The sequence below is a fragment of the Pinus tabuliformis genome, chromosome 6 (assembly GCF_031772625.1).
Source record: "Pinus tabuliformis cultivar Carrire ecotype Pingquan chromosome 6, CPIR1, whole genome shotgun sequence".
In the NCBI taxonomy this organism is placed as follows: domain Eukaryota; kingdom Viridiplantae; phylum Streptophyta; class Pinopsida; order Pinales; family Pinaceae; genus Pinus; species Pinus tabuliformis.
This window is the reverse complement of record NC_142292.1, coordinates 937481933-937507201: the sequence shown is the minus strand read 5'-3', so window position 1 is coordinate 937507201 and position 25269 is coordinate 937481933.

Here is a 25269-nt window from a genome sequence, read left to right as displayed (position 1 = left end):
TTGAGAAGGTTCTAATTATAGTGATCAAAGATAGGATTAGAGCATACAAGCCAAACAAGGAGTGAAACATACAACAAATTCTAGGTAGGATTCATCTTGTTATCTATTTACTTTAAGAAAGAAATTAACTTATTTGTCTTTTTATTGTTCTAGGTCATTCGACCAGGCATAGGGAAGATACTTCTATTTGTAGTCGTAGATTCCACATAACATAAATGACAGTGATAAACTAAAAGAGGCAATGACTTCTATATTTGGGCTAGAAGCAATGAATAAACTAGAAGCTATGCACATCACCATGCTTGAAAAATACATGGAAGAACATACTTAGAAGGCACTGAAATAGACCAACCAAAGCAACCTTGTCAGAGGGAATCGATTGATTCCCCACCAACTCTTGTATTGAGAAAAAGATATAGGAAAAAATAAATCAAAATAACCTCTAAGAATGTGGAACAAGGAATAGAGATATCCAATATCCTACCCAATCCTAGGACATAAATTTCTTTCACCGCCAATATAGGTATTTATGCATATTGCATTGGTAAATATGAAATTGAGGTAGAATATGTTGTTGTCTCTAAGGAAATCAGAATGACAGATGTTGGGAAAGTATTCAACCGTAGGATGAAGGAATCATGCCTTCTATGCTTTAAAGAACTTTTACATATTCCATTATCGAAGATATAACACAGTCATCCTTGACATGAAAACTGAATTTGGGACATGTTGGTCAGTAACGCAAGTAAAGAAACAAATGACTCAAAACTGCAAGATATTATGTTGCAACCAAATGAAAAAGATAAAACCTCTTGATCTAAGGGCCAAAATAAGGCCAAGTGATGTAAACGTGAAATTATGGAAAGAGATCGTGAAAGCATATGATAGATTAGATGCATGGAGGAAGTTCGACGAGGAGAGAATACAAGTATTTAAATTTGGTCATAAAATTATTTCAAATTAATTAGATGATTTTTATATTTTACTGGAGCATAATTAAATTGAAGTATGTTTCATGACAAGGCCTCGAAGGCTAGGCTTTCCAAATATCGTGCCACACATAACAGTGGCCAAACAAGTTTAGAAGCTTTTATATGAAAATATGTAAGTATATTTAATATATGAAACTATATATTTTTTAATTTTATATAAAAAAGTAAATGATTGGATATTAATTACTTTAACTTGTCCATCTGCCATGTTTTAAAAGGGTAGAAATATGGCCATTATCCATCACAATTGGAATTAGATATGATACAACACAAAAAGTGCTTTGACTTTGTTATCTGGAGGGAGAATAACGTATCATTAGTTGACTTTCAATAACTTACTTGGATATTGTTATGTTAATATGTAAATTTTCATTTCTTGTGTTCAATTGTTTATTTATGTGTAGCTTGAGTTATTTTGTGCTCCCATCGGTCATATAAATCACCAACCTTTCACTATGATCAAGTCCTTATAAATAAATATCCAATCATGGCTTTATCAAGTCCTTTTCCAAAAACCCTATGCCAAAGGAGGGATGCAAGACCATGTAATACCCATAGACAAAAAAACAAATTACATGGGATAGATTATAGATGCTAGGGTTGAGAACACATTACATGGTATTGATTATGGACCCAAGATACATGTGTTGAGGAGCATGGGATGATTGTCAATGAAAGAAAGAAGCCTTGTGAAGAGAACTTGACACTTACAACCCATGCTTATAGAGTGCACCACCTGAGGATTGATCTCTTGACGTGTATACCTTAGAGAGAGAGAAATACACTTGGATACCTTATCTTGTGCATTAAATTAAATTTCTTCTGTAATAATTCCACTTTACCAATGTTGGCCCCCCTCACCTACTATGTATAGATGGCGGATAATGTATTTTTCTACACTATACTCATTATTCCATCTATATAATTGTCATGGAGAGTTCATAGTGATTGTGTGAGGTAATAGAGGAAAACCTAGAGTTTGTGACATAAACCCTAGATAAGAAATGAAGATGAATGCTAGCACTAAGGATGATATTGAGTCTTAGCACTTGTCTTAGCAATTATTTTCCGATGAAGGCTGTATTGAGGTCTAAAAAATTTGCTTTGTAGTGATATATATTGAATGAATTAAGAATATATGTAGGGACATTGCTATCAAAATAGGAATCTATTTATGATATAGGCCTGTGTTGGAGCATGTTTGAAATTTTAAGGCATGATTTGAAAGAATGGACCTGAAACTCTATAAGATAATTCCTTTTATAGTTCTATGGGGAGTATGTTTAGCAAACAACTTGGTCATATTTCAAAACAAAATTATTCCTACATTCTAGACTACAATACAAGTCTGTTCACTATTCTAGCTATATCAGACCTTATTACTCCTAAAACAATCAGACAAGTGGGGAAGGTGGTGATAGACCTATAGATGCAATGTGAACTAGTTTTTGGAGAAATTAATGAATAAATTCAACTAGCCTACTTATCTGTGATTATAGCCTTTAAAATTGACGTTGTAGTATGGAGAGAAGAACATAAAGAAATTTGAGGTTTAAAGCATAGGGATAAACAAAATCCTATGCATTAGATCTACAATAGAGAGCATGAAATGAAAGAAAATAAGATGTAGAGACTACAGAGTGCTTCATTAAGGTTTCTTAGATAAAAGTCATAGGTATCTCAACTATTCACATAGCATTGATAAATATTTTAATGAAAGAAACCATCAGCTTTACTACATAGGTCTCAGAAGAAGAATAACACAAATGCAAAGTTACTAAGAAACATCTATTTGGCTGCCCACATTCAGGATTTTACAAGCAAGATGAAATGGATTGTTGTTACAACATCTATTATGGAATTTGCTTGACAAGGGATACATTAGGCCAAGTGTATTACCTTGGGGTGCACTGATATTGCTTGTGAAGAAGAAGGATGGTACTCTCAAATTATGCATTGACTATAAGAAGTTGAACAAAGTGGCCATTAAGAACAAGTATCCATTCCCGAGGAATGATGATTTGTTTGATCAGCTGAAGGGAGCACTAGTGTTCTCAGAGATCGACTTGAGATTAGGATACCATCAGGTATGCATTAAAGAGGAGGACATTTACAAGACATCTCTCCAGACTAGATATGGGCATTATGAGTTTGTTGTAGTTCCATTTGGTTTGGCTAATGCCTTAGCTACCTTTATGTGTTTGATGAATAGTGTGTTGCGTACTTATTTGGAAAATTTTGTTATTTTATTCATTGATTACATATTTATATATTCTAAAAATGAGGAGGAGCATGTCAATCATTTGGAAACAATGTTGAGATTATTGAGAGAGAATAAGTTTTATGCTAAGCTCAGCAAATGCAACTTATTTCAGACAGAGGTGCATTACTTGGGACATGTCGTTTCTAGGGAGGGCGTAGTAGTATATCCATAAAAGATAAATGCCATCATGGAGTGGGAAGCTCCTAGGAATGTGGATGAGATGAGATCTTTCATGGGGTTAGTAGGTTATTACAAGATGTTCATCGGGAACTTCTCATAGATTCTTTATCCTATTACATCATTGCATAGGAAAGGTAAGAAGTTTGAATGGACAAAAGAGTGTGAAGCCAGTTTTGAGGATCTTAAGAAGTTGTTTACATGTGCACCAGTGTTAAAGATTGTAGATTTGCACAAATATTTTGTAGCATGTACAAATGCTTGCAAGAGAGGACTTGGTGAAGTCCTTATGCATGATGGATAGGTGGTATGATATGAGACATGGAAACTAAATGAACATGAGCAGAACTATCTAACACATGATCTTGAGTTGGCAACGATCATACATGCGTTGAAGATTTGGAGGCACTATATTTTGGGCAGGAGGTTTGTATTGATGAGTGATCACAGTGGTTTGAGATACTTGTTTGACCAACTAAATCTAAATTCTAGGTAGGCTGGATGGTTGTCCACGATCAGTGAATTTGACTTTGAGATCAGGTACATCAAAGGTATCAAGAACAAGTTCGTAGATGCTCTTAATAGATGGATACATGTAAATCATAAAGCATCTATGAGTTCCTATGGGGAAAATCTATAGGATAGGATCTTGCAAGTAGGTTAGTAGGATGTCAAGTATATGGAGATTGTGCAAAGGTTACAACAGAGTATAGGTACAGGTATAGGTACATATAGTGGTACAGGTATAGGTATATGTGGAAGTGCATAGGATGTGGACTATTGTCTTACAATGGATGGATTAGTCAAGTTTAGAGACAGGATATATGTTCCAGACAGTAGTGAGCTAAAGAAGTTGATCTTGAGGGAGTTTCATGTGAAACCATATTCAAGTCACCCAGGCTACCAGAATACATTGACCACAATGAAGAATTTTTATTATTGGCCAAATCTGAAGAAGGATGTAGCATATTTTGTGGCTAGATGTCTAGATTATCAACAGGTAAATGTAGAGTATAAGCATATAGGTGGACTACTACATCCGATGGTGATTCAAAAGTGAAAATGGGAGGTCATTTCCATGGAAATTATCACATGATTGTTGAGGACAGTGAGATAATATGATTCCATCATGGTTGTTGTGGACAGGTTGACAAAGATTGTGCACTTCATTCCAGTGAATTCAACATTCTCAGCTAATAATGTAGCACAGGTGTTCATTAGAGATGTGGTTGGATTGCATCGTGTCCTAAAGAATATTGTGTCAGACAGGGATGCATATTTCACTTCCAAATTTTTGGAAGGAGTTATTTGTAGGTTTGGGCACGGTGTTGGCCTTCAATGTAGCTTATCATCTGCAGGAAGATGGACAGACTAAGAGGTTCAACAGGATATTGGATGACATGTTGAGGATGTACATGATGCATCAAAAATGAAAGTGGGAAGAGTACCTTCAACTGGTAGAGTTTTCTTACAAAAATTAGTATCAGGAATCTTTGAAGATGAGTCTATTTGAGGCATTATATAGGCGGAGTTCCAATACTCCCATCAGTTTGATTGATATGGTTAACATGGTGTTGATTGGACCGAACATTTTGGCGGAAATGGAATAGAAAATGTAGGTAATCAAGAAGAATTTGAAAGCAGCACATGATAGGTAGAAGAGCTATGCATATCAAAATAGTTTGTTCAAGGAGTTCTAGGTTGGGGAACAAGTGTATTTGCACATGAAACCAAAGAAGAGCTCCTTGTGGATTGGATCATGTGCCATGATGGCACCCGGTTTTGTGGACTTTTCAAGATTATTGAGAGGATTGGGCCAGTAGCCTATCAACTTGCACTGCCTCCGATAGTGAAATTCCATGATTTTTTCCATGTGTCATTACTTAAAAAGTATATTAGAGATGTTGATCATGTGATTGATTGGTCTGTATTGCAGGTGTAGGCATATGGAGAATTCCAGTCAGGGCCTCAGTGTATATTACAGAGAAAGATGCTCATGCTCTAGAACTGAGCAATCAAGCAAGTTAAATTGAAGTGGAAGCACTTTGGGCCCAATGAAGCTACATGGGAGATGACGAATCAGATGCAAGATATGTATCCTTCATTGCTTTCCTATTGAGGCAAAGTAGTTTTAGTATGATGTTTGGTATGTGTTTTGGCATATGTTTTGGCATGTGTTTTGGTGTGAAGTTTTGATATATGTACATATGTGTATGGATGTAAATACCAACATGAGCTATGTTATAAATATCCAATAAGAGGTATGAGTGTCATGTCATTATAGTTGTCATGTTGTTATGTTGTCATGTTGGTTTTCTTCTCAACAGGGTGATCATTGTAAATACTGCATTGAGTGATGTTATAAATCTCCATGTGAAATACGTTTTCTTTTCATTGGTTTTGCTAAGGTATAGGTGTGGTTGAACACCAAGGATGGTGTCCCCCAAGGGGGAGGGTTCTGTAACAACCCTAGTGAAAATTCCATGTAATAAAAGTTAATAAATGCAAATAATAACCACGGTTGATGGGACACTTATTCCATGTTGAATGTTGGTCAAGACATCCTAGTGTGGGTGTTCATTTGGTTTATTATGGCTAAGGAAACATATTCCTAGGGAGAGTCGGAGATGAAACATGAAAGACAACTAAGCATCGAGTGGAGAAACCCCTGTGTATTGACACTTGGAATGAGTGAATCAACATCAGGCAATTATGGATAAACAATATGAAAGGCTATGTTTCATAAAAAAATCCATTTCATATTTTTTATGAGATTTCTATTTGGCCTCTGAGAAGAGAAATTTCATTAGGCAAGAATCGGTAATGAGGATGTGAAAGCACGCTCAACCACCGGGAGAGGCTATTTTCTAGAATCGGTACCACAAAGGAAATGGCTAAGGCTTTGGAAAGGCAAAATGGAATTTTTGGCACATTAATTTATGAAAATAATTGGAATTAGAAGAAACAAAAGATGAAAGGTCATAGATTGTGCGTGAGGAGGAAAATGAAGGAAAATAATGGAAGATGAAGAAAATAGAGGCTTAATTGATAAAAGGGCTTATGAGGATCAGTTGGTACCTTTTGCCAGTTCAGTTTTGGAGCTCTCTCATATTTCTCTCTCTCTCTCTCTCTGACTTTTGGAAACTTAGATTTTTCTTGGAGCACATTGGCATTAGATCAAGAAAGGTAAAGAAGGAAAGAGGAAGGAATGAGAAAGTGAGGAAGAGTAGGATCAAGCAACTACAAAAGGATTCTTTGCAGGTATCGATTTGCATGTGTTTTTTCCTCGTTATATTTGGCATGCATTGTCTTGCATGTGGTTCTTTGTTGTTATGGCATGGGTTTTTCCAGGTGTGATAGTGTTTTAAACCTAGCCTTTCCATTTTTGGATAACTATGGTGTGATGTGGTTCTCATGTTTTGGTTGAGCTAGATTTCTGGATGGATTCAAAGTTGAGTGAGGTGGATCTCTGAATAATAGAACACATGGCCTAGTAACCCCTCAACCAAACAGTGGGTTGCGATAAAGTTGATTTTGTGTTTCCTTAGTGGGCATAGAAATCCTCGACTGGTGAATCACGGGATATACAGTCAATCCTATAGGTGGTTTCCTTTCATTAGGCCTAGGAATCCTTATCGGTGAATGATGGGATACAAAGAAAAGCCTAAAATTTGGAGTCTTGGTTTAGGGCCTAATGATCCCTAGATTGAATTGTGGATTACAATAAAGCCTAAGAGACTAGGAGAGAGGAAAATTCCTCATCGTGTAGATGGAGAAATACGATTTTATCCATGCTTGTTTTATCCTAGTGATCTAGTGGATATCATGGTAAATCATGTTATTACATATTTATTGTGTTGGCCTAGTGATCCAGGATGGATTTTGGTAAACCCTAGTTTCCTTTGATGAGGGTGAGGTGGTTTAGCCTTGCGATGCCCTTGTTGGTTCTTTTGGTTTGAGTCCCACATTCATGCTTGAAATATGGCAAGGGGGTGAATGGCTGAAAAGAGAATTGGCTTGGCCATTCTATGGTCGGGTGGAACATGGTAGTCCCATCCCAAGTTGGCTTTTGTACTCATTAATAAGATGTTCTTTCCTTGACATATTATGTGTAAATGTACTAGTTTATATGTGGATTCGATCGCTGATGTATCCTTGATATTTTTGTTGTTATTATGTTGGTTATAAGCATGTATTATGACAGTGATGATGTATGGCTTTCTTCATGTTTTTATTTGTAAATGAATGAATAATGTATCTATGACCTAATAGATGATAATGCAGCTAATGATATAAGGTAATAATGCTTCTTAGCAATTCTTAAATAAGTTTGAGATTCATATGCTTAGATCTATTGTTTAAACCTGTAGATTACATATTCATGATATGTTTGGTGAAATGCCTGTCATAGATAGTAGGGGTCCAGTCTAGAACTTATCCTTGTTTTTTCAAATGCATCATTGTTATGTTGTGTAAATTCATTTATGAAAGTGTCATTGACTTCTGGGTAGTGACCTGGGCTCTGGTCCTGAAAAGGTGGATCAAATCCTAGATACAAAAGCACAACACTGGGAAGAAAAGTCCCTAGACGCATGCATATCCATGTTGTGTGAGCTTCCAGAGCCTACTAGATGCATGCTTTTCCATATCAAGGCAACTTCCGGGGGTATGATGGTCTAAAACTTTAGTTGGTCAAAGGGGCTGGTTACTTGAGTGGTTGGGATGTCTCCTAGAAGTTTTGTTGCTGATGTGGATGGTCTATATGGTGTGTTTCTGTTTATTCCACTACCTTAAGGTCACCGAGGAGGTTGGAGCCCATTATAGTGGCCTCTCATCACATATTTACCCCAGTTGGTCAGTTACTTGGGTAGATGTGGGATGAGGGTGTTACACCACTATTATTAGATGATTAAATGTTCAAGGGGAATGTTTAGCTTTCTAAATTCCTCTAAATTCCTCACATTGATGCTTTGGCTCGATTCTTTATCCAAGGACTATCTATGAAGATACATGGCAGATAAAGAAAATAAATTGAGAAGCACAAACATAAGTAACAACGAATTGATAAGGACATGTTGTAACAATAGACATTGTAACAAAAGATGCCATAACAACATGTCAATGCTAAATATGCTGAAAATTTTGTAACAGATGATGTTGTAACACTCATTATTATTGAAAATGATGAAACTAATGTAAAAGTTGATGCTACAACAAGTACTACTATTGAAACTACTGAAATAATGACCATTACAGTGAATGTTGTAACAACAGATGTTGTAACAATAGATCTTGTAATGACGAATGTTGTAACAATGAATTTTGTAACAACGAATGTTGTAACAATGAATGTTGTAACAACAGATGTTGTAAAAATTGAGGGGGTAGAAATCCATTTCATCTTTCTTGTAAAAGCTTGAAAGTGGGTAGCCAAAGAGGTGTTTCTACCACCCAACACTACACCAGCACTTGGGGGATCAAGAAAACAAATTGAGAAGCACAAACATAGGTAACATTGAATTGAGAAGCAAATGTTGTAACATTGGATGTTGTAACAACAAATGTTGTAACAACAGATGTTGTAACATTTTAGCTGCAACTTTAATTCTGCCAACTCAAGCATGCTCATCCTGTAAGGTGCTTTTGGTGTTGGAACTTCCCCTGGCACCAACTCAATAGAAAAGTCTATTTCCCTATGAGGTGGCAACTCTAAAATATCTATGGGAAACACATCTTGAAAGTGCTATAGAACTGAGCACCTGCTCAAAGCATTTGCATCCTCGACTTCCTTACCTTTTTCGCTATAAATAATCACCGAAAATAAAACACACCCTTTCATGTGACTAGGTTTGGCCTACATAGCTTTCACCATCCTAACTGATGTGGCTTTCTTCTTTCCCTATAAGACTCTTGGTTCTCCAATGTCACTCAATATATTTGTCATAACAATCCACCTTGGTCCTGAGAAGGTATAGCAAGTCCATACCCAATAGCATACTATATGATCCCAATGGCAATACATTCAAGTGCGTTATTCTAGACATGCCATTCAACTCAAATGCACAATCTCTTACCCTATGATGGACTCTTTTATTTGTACTTGTAGTTAACTGCACTAACCAAGATTTTGCATGCACTTCTTTATTCAAACCACACATGTCCACCAAGTAAGGACTAAAATAACTATAATTAGATCCAGGGTCAATCAAAATAGAAACAACTTGCTCACAAAGCTTACTGTCCATCTCAATGATAGATGCCTAATGGTTTTCCTGTCTATTATCTAGTGCTACATAGATACAAGGAACGCTCTAGCCAACATCCCAAATAGTCTGCGCCTCCTGTGCACTATATATCTGGGGCCTACCACCCTAATTCTATGGACAAGATCTCTTTAGGTATTTCTTACCACATGTCCAACACTCCAACTATCTAGTACCATCACCTCTATGTTGCTGTTGTGATCCATGCCCATGTCTAGATGCATTGAAATTATTTTTTGGTGCCACATTTTCTTTCTCTTATGTATTCTGAGGCCTTGTTCTTTTCGGTTTCCATTTACCCTTACCTATATCCTTATCCTTCCCTTTCCATCCTTGCCAAGATTCATTCTTACGCTTTGACTATGTTAGCACCTAAATTTGCCTTAGGCTGAAGGAAGACAAAATCAGGGTAACCACAAACCACGCTCAGTCTGGTAGCTAGCCCTACCAGAATAGGAGAGGGCTCTCTCCGAGTCATGCTCAGTAAATAGGTAAGCAAAAAACGGTCTGAGATGACTTACAATGAAATATTTATCTTAGGCTAGTAAGTGAATATGGATGCAAGAAACAATTTGTATGAATGACCGAGCTTCTGGGATGGTATGGGACCAACGCTCAGCAAAGAACAGAGAATTTAATACAAAGGCATAGATTATTCCGTGAGGCAAGGCAGGCGGAAAATGTAGCAATTTAGTTTGAGGTAACGCAGAATGAATAGATTGCTGAAGAAAGTGAAAAGGGAATAGTTACATGAATCCTTTTCAACATAAGAAAAACACTAAACATGAAATTTTCCCACAGGCAAAGCAATAAAATTGAATTCTACCTAATATCACTCAGAAAATTTCACTGGAAATGAACATGAATCGAGTTATGAAACATAAAGAAATACACATGGAAACATAAGAGACATTTTCTACACTCACAACCATGAGAATCTCATGAAACAGAGCTGCTGCCTTTCATTAATTCTCTGTCAAAATACACAGTGAAGAAACAAAGTTTCTTTCCCACAGTCTCCCAGGAGTTACAAACTAACCAACCCTTTGCAAATAGCTTGCATAAAATACATAGAATGTGTAAGGAAGAGATAGAACCCCAAGGGTTGGGGAGTTACTTGAATCATTACAAAATGGAGATGGAGAGCCAACCATCAGCTATAGGTGCAGCGCTATAAACATGACATTTGGCTTGGGTGACCGTTTGCCTTCCTTCACCACTAGGATGGAAGCCAATCTAGAGAAAAAACACTTTAAATACCGCCTTTGGTGCCAAAAAACTGAAGTGTAGATGAGCGAGCCCACTTGGAGAAGTCGCGAACCGAAATTTCGCGAAACGGAAGCAAATTTGGCAATTTTTCCTCTGTGCGCCGTGCCATTTTCTTTGTGCGCCGCGCTAGTTTGGGGCCTGTTTTGGGGCACTTGTAGGTGTCCAAAATGTGCACAAGTGGGCCTGTTGGAAAGCCTGTCCTGTCTACTTTCTAACCCAACTAGAATTTTTGAATGTGGTGCTCATTTGCCCCTCCAAATCTTCATTCTCCCGAGACTGCTTCCTGTGTGTCAAAAAAGTGGTAGAGAGGCCATTTTTGGGTGTTTTTTGACCTTTTGGAGACTCATACCTTGCCAAAATTTCTTGTCCGGGCACCAGTAGTTGTGATTTTCCATGCTAAATCCAAAAATGCAAACCATTCCTCATTTGGAGCTCTAGAATTTTAGCGTTGCGCCACAGGGAGAAAACCCTGTTTTTTGCGCAAAAATTTGTGAAGTGACCAAAAATTCCCCAAATTTCTTGAAATTTGGGCTGCAGGTTCCCTATGGGGTATTATGATGGGCCAAGGAAGTCTCAACCAAGATTCGAAGCTGATCTTGCTCTTTTTCCTCTTTTGCCTTTCTTGTTGCTTTCCTCAATTTCGCCTTCAAACTCCTTATCCGGGCCCTTACACTCATGTTTTGTGTCCTGTAACGATAAGCCATGTGTCTCAGTAAGGCAAGGTCCTGATCAGCCTTGACCAGCAACCTCTCCAAGTGCATGTTCATGCTCTCGAGATGGGCCTCCCGATCCTCATTGATCTCTTGCTCCAATGATGTGAGCTCAACTCTTCTCCTTTGAGCAGCTTGGCAATGCTCACGAATGTTTTGCAGCTCCATAATAGCCTGCTAATCCTCAAGCTGCTTGTTTCTATGCTCCAGGTACTTCATGTTCCACTTGGCCCTCTCCAAGTCAAGGGACAAGGACTCAATCACTGATTGCTACTCCTAGATGATCTCTGTAAGCTCTGCATTTGTTGGCTCTGCATCTGTCTCATCATCATGGAGGAGAATGAACTCGGTCTCTCATTCACCTGATGGCCCTTCCTCCTACACTAGCTCCTTACCCCTGCCCTGCTCATGTGATGCCAATGTCGGAAGCGAGGCCCCTTCCACCCTGGGTGGAGATAACACTCGCTTTGCCGCTACAAATAAGGGTCTATTGCCTCTTTGATTGGTGATGTATACTGGCATAGTAGCAGTCTCATGTCACTCATACTGATGAGATGGGCCACCTATCTCATGCTATGCCTCTGATACCACCTGTGGAGCACTGAAGAAGTCACGGGAGATGAAGTCCTCCCAAGCAATACCCTGCAATCCCAACTGATGGTCCACCAAAATCTGGATAAGAGCAAAGTGATAAACACTATTGAGCTGCTATCGAGGGGTCTTGTGTTGCATGAAATTTTTCATCCTCTCTATGTTCCCACAAATGAAAAATGGGAGGTTCATCATTCGTACCCTCGTAAAGTGCATGAGCAACCTAATGTGATAGGCATAAAGGCAAGAAAACCTCCACTCACAACTGAAGTATTTCATGATCAGTTTCATGAGCAGAGCATACTCAACTCTCAAAAATCTGAACGGGAAAACTCTCGTGAGCTGACTCAAACAACTTGCCTTAATGTAAGGCTCATAATGATGCCTCTCCACCTTCTTCTTCTTATGCCACTGTTCTCCAATGTTTGGTATGCCTGTTTCCACTGATATGGTTTCGGGTGTCAATATGAAAGTGACCCCAGCCAATATAGACTGTCCTCCATGTAGGTGAAGTGCAAAAAGGCAGGCCAACTCATGATGAACTCTGACATTTGCCACCCTCTGATAAAATTCAAAACATGCTAAGTGCTAGAAACATGACATAGCAAGAGGGCATGCCTGCAACTCGGTGAGGGTTTTTGGATCATCTCTAACATGTTTGCCACTCCGGTGATGTGTCCTGGGGGCCTGTTCTCCTGAAGCCGTATCACTGTGGGTCTCCTCCTGATATTCTGATGAAACCTCAGATGCCATGACTACTGTTTTTAAACTGAATTTAGGCTACCCTTTGATTATAGTGAAGCTGGAGTTTTCTTTGACAATCTGCCACCAAGGGGAGAATTAAAATGGGAGTATTAGGAGGGGGATAATATAATGGGGAATAGGGGTTTATAGGAGAATTTTGATAGGGTAGTTTTTGTGTTTTGGGCAAGGTAAGGTTTTAGGGTTTGTAAGGTAGGGTTTGGGATTTATTTAGCAATAGGAAGAGGGGAAAGGGAGTATGATTTTGGTAGTGTTAGGGTAGTGATTATGGGGACAATGGCATAGGGGAATGAATAATAGGGGTAGGGTAGGAAAAACACCTTGGAAGAAATATCACTGTAGAAAAAACCCTAGCATCATGGTTTTCTCAATGTCTTCTTGTGTTTGTTTTATAAAAAAAATTTGCATTTGATTATAATCATAAAACCATCGTATCTCTTTCAAATTCGATGCACAAGTGGAGGTAGGTTGCCTACCTTGCAATTGGATGAGCTCCACAAATTTTTTTGAGTGAAATTGGTAAGTTTTGGCCACTTTGCCCCTGTGTGCCATGCACAAAGCCCAGTGCGTTGTGCCAGTGGTGATTTTAAATGGTGGGCAGGCTCTGTGTGCACCGCGTGCCCAGAAATCACCCCAAGCTGCTCCAAATCACTCCAATCTTCAACTCACGACCTTGCAACCTTCCTCCAATGCCTTGCTTGCACAATGAGTTTGTTTTATGATGATATTTGTGTATATAGGCTTCGAGGTCATATTTTTAAATTAACTTTTTAAAAAAACCCCACTTTTCTAATGTCTTGTTCAACACATTTCACTGACTTTAATATAACCCTGATTTTCACCTTTTCTCTGAATTTTGGGCTCAGATGATGAAATTTTTGACACTTTTTGCAGGGATTGCATGACAGAGCACTTTGGCCATAGAAACCATGACTGCACCTGAAGAAATCAGTTGTCGACCCTTTTTTGAAAATTTTGTCACCAATTGCACTGTTGGACTTTTCTTCAAAATAGAGTTTTGAAGAACCGTCGATTTTTGTCAATAAGATGATGGAGAGCTGCAGATCATTACTTTGCAAGAGCATCACTCTGGCCTACATGGCTTTACTGGGCATATTTCGAGACCAAACTGATCAATCCCTAGACCTAATGACCAAAAATGACCTTTGTCCGTTGAAGGACCAGACCTTGATTGTTATGGACTTTTTGATTATTTGACACAAAGACATAAGCCAGCAAGAGCCAGAGATGAGGGGAAATGACTAGCATGACCTTGTCCGTCAGATTATGGCATGCCCGTAGCGAAATGTAACTGAGTGAATGGAGCGGGACACCTAAAAATGAAATGCATAAAGAGTTTTGATCTCTGACGGAGGACTGACCAGACCGACTCTAACATTGGCTCTAATGGGGGATGGTAGCTCCTTGGAGGTGCCAAGAAGAACAAATCTCTGGAGGAGCTGGACAGTGCCTTTTTTCCATTGGGCTATGGAGTCATCATTTCGACTACAAATGAGGAATCTGACTTATTTATGAACTGAAATGACCAAGAAATTGACTCAAACTTGACATTGAAATGACTCAAAAACTAACTTGACAGACTAAAACCAAACTAAAATAAAAATGGTATTTACAATGATAGTGGAAGCAACGTTAATAAATCAGCAGTGGTACTGCTTGAGCGACCGACATTGATCGACCCTCCAGGACAATCTTCCCCATTCATTTCCTTCAGAAGAAAGGCATTCTGACACCTATATGTTGTAATCTTGAAAGGACCTTTCCAAAGATTCTCGAACTTTCCGTGCTTACCTTTCTCTTCATTCCTTTCATCCCATTTCAGCACCACATCATCCAGCTGAAATCTATCTGCCTTTGCTTTCCTGTCATAGATTTTCTTTATTTTCTCATGCAATTTGGATTTTTTCTTGGAAACTTCTTCTCTTGTCTGCTGCAAGTGGATCATTTGATTCAACCTTCTCTGCATCGGATCTTCTTCACTTCCTGCCTCCTGAAGAAGTCTAACTACCGGGGCAGCAAGAGAGGGGGTAAATACTGTGTCAACTCCATAAACAAGCTCAAACGGTGACATACCAATGGATTTTTTATGACTGATCCGATCTGCCCAAAGCGCATGGACCAACCTATTATTCCAACTCTTTTTATTTATTTCCAGTAGCTTCTAGGTATTGTTGACCAATGATTTATTCGAATATTCCGCCAATCCATTGCCTTGTGGATGATAGGCAGTTGAGTGACCCAAAATGTTGTGATATTTATGACAAAATTCTACCATCCTCTTTGACTTGAAAGTTGCAGCATTATCGGTGATTAGCTTATTCAGAAAACCAAAGCGAGACAAGATGTTATTTTCAAGAAATGAAATGATTACTGTATCTGTAGCTTGTCTGGTGGGAGCTTCCTTAATCCATTTTGTGAAATAGTCTGTCGCTGTAAGGATCCATCTATGCTGTCCGGAAGAAGCGGGATGAATTTCCCCAATGAAATCCAACCCCCACTGCTGGAAAGGAGGGCTCACCTCAATAGGCTTAAGTGGCAAAGGCTATAATTTATGTTTTCCTTCAAAAATCTGACATTTATGACAGCGCTTGACCATCTTGTACACATCGGCAAACAATGTAGGCCAATAATACCCTGCTCTCAAAATTTTGTTCGCTGTTGACTTCCAAAAAATGTGACCACCACACTCTCCTCCGTGGAAATATTCCATGACTTTCTTTTCCTCGTCTTCCACCAAAAAATTTAACAAAATGCCACCGAGATCTTTCCAATACAGTTCAGAATTTAGAATGCAAAACTTGGCAGCCTTCAACTTGAGTGTTCTCGCTTTATTTCTAATCATGCCGGGTGGTCGTGATAGATTTTTTAGCACATATATTATATCTGAGTACCATGGGGATAGAGCAAACATTTCAGATACCTGAATGGATGATATTTCCTCATTCTCATTGGACATGGCAGCAATCAGATTTATGTCCAAGGCATGCAAGTTTGATTCGGCCATTAACTTTGCCAACCCCTGTCCTTTGACCAGCTTTGTGGGCTTTATTTCCACATCATATTCCAGCAAGGCTGCAATCCATTTGCCTCTTCTTCCTTCTAGATTGGTCTGCACTAAAACATCCTTTACAGCAGCGTTAGGAACATAGGCCAAAATGTGAGAATGTAGAATATATACCCGGAAATCCTTCAATGCCTTCACCAGTGCCAGGGCTTGCTTCTTAATGATGTTGTACTTTAACGTTGCATCTCTTATAGCTCTACTGAAGAATGCAATGTGTTTTTCATTATCATCTCTTTTCTGCAATAATACCGCTGCCATAGTGTGCTCAGAAGCAAATGAAAACAATATGAAATCCTGAGTGTAGTACAGGCTGACTAGAACTGGAGCTGAAGAAAGGGCCAATTTGACCAAGTTGAAAGATTTTATAGCCTCTTCTGTCCATTTCACTTGGCTGTCCTTCTTGAGCATGTTGGTCATCTCTCTTAAGTGTTCAGCAAGATTAGGCACAAAGCGACGCAGAAAATTCATCTTACCATTGAACGATTGTATCTCCTTTTTATTTTGGGGTAGATCGATTTGCTGAATTGCTTGCACATGTGCTGGGTCAATACGAATGCCATCCTTTGAAATGATGTGCCCAAGTAATTTGCCTTCTGCCATGGCAAACAATCTCTTCTTAGGATTCAACGATAAACCATATTTTCTGCACTTTTGAAAGACAATTTTTAGATGATGCATGTGCTCTTCATTAGATTTGGAAAACACTGTCAAATCATCCAGGTACACCACCAAAAACACATCCTTCCCATTCGCAAAAGCCAAGTCCATTGCACGCTGAAATGTGGCACCTGCATTCTTCAAACCGAAAGGCATTTTGGCATAATGAAAGGTTCCCCATGGAGTGGTGAATGCTGTCTTGTCTCAGTGATCCTCATGGACAGAAATTTGGATATATCCGGAATAATCATCAAGCAGTGACATACGAGATGCCCCCACTACTCGCTGAAGGATATGGTCCATTTTGGGTAGTGGATAGTTATCCTTCAATGAGACTTTATTTAGATTTATGAAATCAATGCACAAGCGGATCTCACCTGTCTTCTTTCGTATGGGCACCAAGTTAGAGATCCAATCTGAAAATCTAATGGGCACAATGATACCTGACTTGTACAACCTGTTTACCTCTTTTTCAATAGATGACAGCAACTTTGGATTTATCCTTCTCAGCTTCTGTCTAAATGGTTTTTGATTGGGCTTGATGGGTATCGTGTACTAAATAATATTGGTATCATAGGTCTTTAAATCAGAATAGTCCCAAGCAAACACATATGCAAATGAAGCCATCAAACTGATATATTTGTCCTTGATATTTGGCGGCAATGCTTTAGACAATTTTACCAACTTAGGATTGGCAGCTGTTTCGATGTTGACCTCTTCTACACCCTTCTATGTTGGCTGTAATGTTGGCTTGCAGGCTACATCATCCTGATCAAAAAGTTCTTCTAGAGGTATCAAGCCTTCAGGAATAATCTTATTCTTCAGCTGCGACACGTCCATTTCATTGATCTGCACTTCATCTGTACCATTCCCTTTGCCATCGTCGTTTTCTACATCAATTGAGGTTTCTTTGAACTTGCCTTTGTTTTGCAGAAAATCCTTAATCTCTTCATCATCTTGAAACACTTGCCAATATCTCTGATTGTCTGGAATGGTTGGACAATGCTTGAAATGGATTTCGAATTTATTGTTGGAGTTCATGGGGATCTTCAGACTACTTGCTGCCTTGGCAAGAGCATCAACAATACTATTTTTTATACGAGGCACACATGTCAAGGTGTATTCTGAAAATAATTTTAAGATGTCTAAAACTGCATTACGGTAGGCCTGCATCCTAGGATGCTTTGCTTGATATTCACCTCTGACCTACTTTATTACCAATTCGGAGTCGCCATATACTGAAATCCTCTTAGCATTCAAATTTCTTAGAATCTTCAGGCCAGAAATCAAAGCTTCATACAACTTCATTGTTTGAACACTCAAAGGCCAGCTTGTAAGAGCAAACCCTCACGCTGCTAGGCACTTTGTTTAGGGCGGAGAAAGGACTGCATACCCAAATTCCAATTCCAGCACCATCATTTCCTACTGCTCCATCAAAATCCATGGTCCACAAGCCTTCTTCCTCCTCTTGTAAGTGCTGGAAATCTGTTTTCTGCACCTTGACTGCTCGCTGTCCATTGCTTTCCGCTGATTGCCCAAAGTTTTTCTGCTTTTCTTGTCCTTCTTTCTTCAAAATTTCTCTGAAATTTTCTATTATTTCCGGAATGTCATCTGCTTCTACTATCTGACTATCTATATCATTTAAACTATCTGAAAACAAAACAAAAGACTCTAAATCTGTATGTACATAGTTAATAGGATGATTTATAGGTTTCTCCTTACTTGTGATCATATATTTCATTTTTTGTTCCCGATATAATTTCCTCATTTGTCCAAACACTGGGATTGTTGCATAGGAGAAATCCAACTGTAGTGTCCCTTTCAATTTCGCTACCCAAAACCTGGAAAGAAGCATGCCAAACCTTGGAGGAATATCTGCTACCACCACATCTATCAAAACATTTTTCATGGGAAGCTGATCCAAACTCACAACCAAGTCTTTGATGAGTCCTATACACCTCACTCTGCTGGAATCAAATGAATAGAGATCGTGGTACTATCGGGTGATGTCCAGACCGAGCTTATCCATGATAGCCTTGGGCATGAGATTATGAGAAGCTTCGGAATCGAACATGGCATTATGTAACACAAAATCATGCAATCTTAAATTGATATAGAAGGGTGGCACGTCGCTATCAGGAGACTCACCATTCGATGCTGGCCCAAAAATCATTTCAGGCTAATCATCTTCTACATTTACCATGTAGGACATTGGGTCCAAATTCAACATTTTAGATATCTGTCCTCTATAACTGTTGTTCTTCATTATTTCAGTCAAGGGGATGGATACCTTTAACTTAGAAATCTCATTCTCTAAGCTAAAAGCAGGAGTCTTTTCTACCTCTTTGACTGTGATCTCTTTCTTTTCTTTTTCTTTTGATGTAGCTTGCTGCTGTGATTGTTCTACTGATTTTCATTTGCTGCTCTCCGGACCAACCGCCTCTTTTCCTTTTCTTTGTGTAGCTGATGAATCATTCTTTGTTGTTTCAACCTCCTTCTTTTTCTGAATTGGTTTGGCCGGCACATCTCTGTTTCTAAGTGAATATCGCTGCTGCTGTGCGAACAGAGCATTCATATACCCCCTTTGATACTCCTCTTGTTCTTCTTCTAGAACAGTATCACTAGCTAGAATGAAATGCGTGTCTTTGTGTGCAGTTGAACTCACTGCACACTCTTCTTCTTCGGTAATGTAAGTAGGCAGCTCATCTGGAGTAAAGAGGTGGTTTTCTTCACCTATTACATTCCCGTCCTCATCTGACTCTGGTCCATGCACAAAATTCTGCTGCAAAGGTGTTTGTACCAGCTGTTGTGCTATCTGCTCTTGGGTTCGCTGATCTCTCTGTCTTATTCTATATTGTGGCTGTTGTTGGCCATGGAAGTTAGGATTTCTAACTTGTGGCTCAGGCTTGCCGAGCTTCACCCTTTCAAGCATCTGCTCTACCTTTTTGAGTAGTTGATCCATTGAAGAGGACTCTTCTTTCACAGTGATTTTCTTTTCTTCTTTCACTCTAGCTCTTTTGGACAACAGTTTTTCTTCAACACTGACCGCAATTTTTTGCATGTCTTCCATTGTGGTTGGTTCTCTCTCTCTTAATTGGTAGGCCATGTTAGCATCAAAACCATCCAGAAATTTCATCATAGCTAGTCCCACAGGTGGCTTTAGATGATCTAGAATCTCGTTGTAAACTGTATTGAATCTAACAAAATAATTTTGGACCGACTCACCAGCGTTTCATTTGATTTGTTCATATTCAGCGAGAATTTGAAGGGGATTCTTTTTCACTTCCCATCGATTTAAAAATTGTCTTTGTAATTCGGAAAAGGTAGTGATACTTGCTACCGGCAAACCTCTGAACCATTTCCTCACATCACCTGCAAATTTCTGTACAAAGAGTATCATCGCCACGTTCTCCGCATTGATCTCATGGAGTTCATAGAAGTCTGCCATTTTGTCTACATGTTGCTGAGCAGTAATGCTGTTAGGAGTGCCATCAAAAAATGGGATTTTACTTTGATGATCCGATGGCATATCATCTAGAACTTCGGGCAGAAGAAGGGGTATGAAACGAGCAACCATCATTCTCGGTGGATTTGGCCTTGGAGGTGTTGGAGGAGTGTGAGCAGTTTGTAAGGGGCTAGCAATTAGAGTTTGGGGCTGTGTTGCACTATAATTATCAATTAACCTATTAGCTCTTTCTGTTTCGAGGTCTACAAGAAATTACGGATTGGGGATAGTATAATCAACAACCCTTTTGTATTTAGACTCAAACAATGATATCTCAAACTGTTCGTCAAACTCAAGCTCTTCAAGATACTCAAAAATGTCGGGACATGAATGGGATTTGAACACAAGAGTTATGGTGCTTTCTTGACGAAGGAGTCTAGGAATCAAATTGGGATTTTCATAGATATGAGGAGGATCCAGGTCTGGATTGGCTCTGGTATATCGTCTCGAAGCCAGCATGCTATTGAGGAAAATCATAGGACACAACCAACTTACTAAGCCTTTCCAATCCTAAGCTCATCATCTGGAAGCTTAGAATTTTTATGAAACAAGGGGATTTGATTTCAACTTTTATTCCCCAGTGGAGTTGCCACTATGTTAGCACATAAATCTGCCTTAGGCTGAAGGAAGGCAAAATCAGGGTAACCACACACCATGCTCAGTCTGGTAGCTAGCCCTACCAGAACAGGAGAGGGCTCTCTCCGAGTCATGCTCAGTAAATAGGTAAGAAAAAATCGGTCTGAGATGAATTACAATGAAATATTTATCTTAGGCTAGTAAGTGAATATGGATGCAAGAAACAATTTGTATGAATGAATGAGCTTCTGCGATGGTATGGGACCAATGCTCAGCAAAGAACAGAGAATTTAATACAAAGGCATAGATTATTCTGTGAGGCAAGGCAAGCGGAAAATGTAGCAATTTTAGTTTGAGGTAACGCGGAATGAATAGATTGCTAAAGAAAGTGAAAAGGGCATAGTTACATGTATCCTTTTCAACAGAAGAAAAACACTGAACATGAAATTTTCCCACAGGCAGAGCAATAAAATTGAATTCTACCTAATCTCACTCAGAAAATTTCACTGGAAATGAACATGAATCGAATTATGAAACATAACGAAATACATATGAGAACATAAGAGAAACATTTAATACACTCACAACCACAAGAATCTCATGAAACAGAGCCGCTGCCTTTCATTAATTCTCTGTCAAAATACACAGTGATGAAACAAAGTTTCTTTCCCACAGTCTCCCAGAAGTTACAAACTAACCAACCCTTTGCAAATAGCTTGCATACAATATATAGAATGTGTAAGGAAGAGATAGAACACCCAAGGGTTGGGGAGTTACTCGAATCATTACAAAATGGAGATGGAGAGCCAACCATCAGCTACAGGTGCAACGCTACAAACATGACATTTGGCTTGGGTGACCATTTGCCTTCCTTCGCCACTTGGATGGAAGAAAATCTAGAGAAACAACACTTTAAATGCCACCTTTTGTGCAAAAAACTGAAGTGTAGATGAGCGGGCCCACTTGGAGAAGTCGCGAACTGAAATTTCGCGAAACGGAAGCAAATTTGGCAATTTTTCCTCTGTGCGCCGCGCCATTTTCTCTGTGCGCTGCGCTACTTTGGATCTTGTTTTGGGGCACTTCCAGGTGTCGAAAATGTTGCCCAAGTGGGCTTGTTGGAAAGCTTGTCCTATCTACTTTCTAACCTCATAGGAATTTTCGAATTTGGTGCTCATTTTCCCCTCCAAATCTTCATTCTCCCAAGACTGCTTCGTGTATGTCAAAAAAGTGGCAGAGAGGCCATTTTTGGGTGTTTTTTGACCTTTTGGAGACTCATACCTTGCCAAAATTTGTTGTCTGGGCACCAGTTGTCATGATTTTCCATGCTGAATCCAAAAATGAAAACCATTCCTCATTTGGAGCTCTAGAATTTTAGCGCCGCGCCAGTGGCACGACGCACAGGGAGAAAAACCTTGTTTTTTGCCCAAAAATTTGTGAAGTGACCAAAAATTCCCCAAATTTCTTGAAATTTGGGCTGGAGGTTCCCTATGGGGTGTTATGATGGGCTAAGGAAGCCTCAGCCAAGATTCGAAGCTGATCTTGCTCTTTTTCCTCTTTTTCCTTTCTTGTTGCTTTCCCCAATTTCGCCTTCAAACTCCTTATCCAGGCCCTTGCACTCATGTTTTGTGTCCTGTAACGATAAGCCATGTGTCTTAGTAAGGAAAGGTCCTGATGAGCCTTTTCCATTAGCCTCTCCAAGTGCATGTTCATGCTCTCGAGATGGGTCTCCCGATCCTCATTGATCTCTTGCTCCAATGATGTGAGCTCAACTCTTCTCCTTTGAGTAGCTTGGCGATGCTCATGAATGTTTTGCAGCTCCATAATCGCCTGCTGATCCTCAAGCCGCTTGTTTCTCTGCTCCAGGTACTTCATGTTCCACTTGGCCCTCTCCAAGTCAAGGGACAAGGACTCAATCACTGATTGCTACTCCTCGATGATCTCTGTAAGATCTGCATTTGTTGGTTCTGCATCTGTCTCATCATCATGGAGGAGAATGAACTCGGTCTCTTGTTCACCTGATGGCCCTTCCTCCTGCACTGGCTCCTTACCCCTGTCCTGCTCATGTGATGCCGATGTCAGAAGCGAGGCCCCTTCGACCCCGGGTGGAGATAACACTTGCTTTGCCGCTACAAATAAGGGTCTACTGCCTCTCTGATAGGTGATGTATACTGGCATAGTAGTAGTCTCATGTCACTCATACTGATGAGATGGGCCACCTATCTCATGCTCTGCCTCTGATACTACCTGTGGAGCACTGAAGAAGTGATGGGAGATGAAGTCCTCCCAAGAAATACCCTACAATCCCAACTGATGGTCCACCAAAATCTAGATAAGAGAAAAGTGATAAACATTGTTGAGCTGCTGTCGAGGGGTCTTGTGCTGCATGAAATTTTTCATCCTCTCTATGATCCCGCAAATGAAAAATGGGAGGTTCATCATTTGCACCCTGGTAAAGTGCATGAGCAACCTGATGTGATAGGCATAAAGGGGAGAAAACCTCCCCTCACAACTGAAGTATTTCATGATCAATTTCATGAGCGGAGCATACTCATCTCTCAAAAATCTGAATGGGAAAACTCTCGTGAGCTGATTCAAACAACTGGCCTTAATGTAAGGCTCATAATGATGCCTCTCCACCTTCTTCTTCTTATGCCACTGTTCTCCAATGTTTGGTATGCCTGTTGCCACTGATATGGTTTCGGGTGTCATTGTGAAAGTGACCCCAGCCAATATAGACTGTCCTCCATGTAGGTGAAGTCCAAAAAGATGGGCCAACTCATGATGAGCTCTGACATTTTCCACCCTCTGACAAAATTCGAAACATGCTAAGTGCTGGAAACATGACATAGCAAGAGGGCATGCCTGCAACTCGGTGAGGGTGTTTGGCTCATCTCTAACATGTTTGCCACTCCGGTGATGTCTCCTCGGGGCCTGTTCTCCTGAAGCCGTATCACTGTGGGTCTCCTCCTCATATTCTGATGAAACATAGGATGCCATGACTGCTGTTTGTAAACTGAATTTAGGCTGCCCTTTGATTATAGTGAAGCTGGAGTTTGCTTTGACAATCTGCCACCAAGGGGACAATTAAAAAGGGAGTATTAGGAGGGGGATAATATAATGGGGAATAGGGGTTTATAGGAGAATTTTGATAGGGTAGGTTTTGTGTTTTGGGCAAGGTAAGGTTTTAGGGTTTGTAAGGTAGGGTTTGGGATTTATTTAGCAATAGGAAGAGGGGAAAGGGAGTATGATTTTGGTAGTGTTAGGGTAGTGATTATGGGGACAATGGCATAGGGGAATGAGTAATAGGGGTAGGGTAGGAAAAACACCTTGGAAGCAATATCACTGTAGCACAAACCCTAGCATCATGGTTTTCTTCATGTCTTCTTGTGTTTGTTTTACAAAAAAATTTTGCATTTGATTATAATCATAAAACCATCATATCTCTTTCAAATTTGATGCACAAGTGGAGGTAGGTTGCCTACCTTGCAATTGGATGAGCTCCACAAAATTTTTTGAGTGAAATTGGAAATTTCTGGGCGCTTTGCCCCTGTGCGCTGCGCGCTCTGAGTGCGACGCACCAGTGGTGATTTTAAATGGTGGGCAGGCTCTGCGTGCACCACGCTCCTGTCTGTGTGCGCTGCACACCCAAAAATCACCCCAAGCTGCTCCAAATCACTCCAACCTTCAATTCACGACCTTGCAACCTTCCTCCAACGCCTTGCTTGCACAATGATTTTGTTTTATGATGATATTTGTGTATATAGGCTTGGAGGTCATATTTTTAAATTAACATTTTTAAAAAACCCCACTTTTCTAATGTCTTGTTCAACACATTTCACTGACTTTAATATAACCCTGATTTTCACCTTTTCTCTAAATTTTGGGCTCAAATGATGAAATTTTCGACACTTTTCACAGGGATTGCATGATAGAGCACTTTGGCCACAGAAACCATGACTGCACCTGAAGAAATCAATTTTCGACCCTTTTTTGAAAATTTTGTCACCAATAGCATTGTTGGACTTTTCTTCAAAACAGAGTTTTGAAGAACCGTCGATTTTTGACAATAAGATGATGGAGAGCTGTAGATCATTACTTTGTAAGAGCATCACTCTGGCCTGCATGGATTTACTGGGCATATTTCGAGACCAAACTGATCAATCACTAGACCTAATGACCAAAAATGACCTTTGTCCATTGAAGGACCAGACCTTGACTGTTATGGACTTTTTGATTATTTGACACAAAAACATAAGCCAACAGGAGCCAGACTTGAGGGGAAATGACTAGCATGACCTTCTCCGTTATATTATGGCATGCCCCTAGCGGAATGCAGCTAATTGAAAGGAGCGGGACGCCTAAAAATGAAATGCATAAAGAGTTTTGATATCTGACGGATGACTGACCAGATCAACTCTA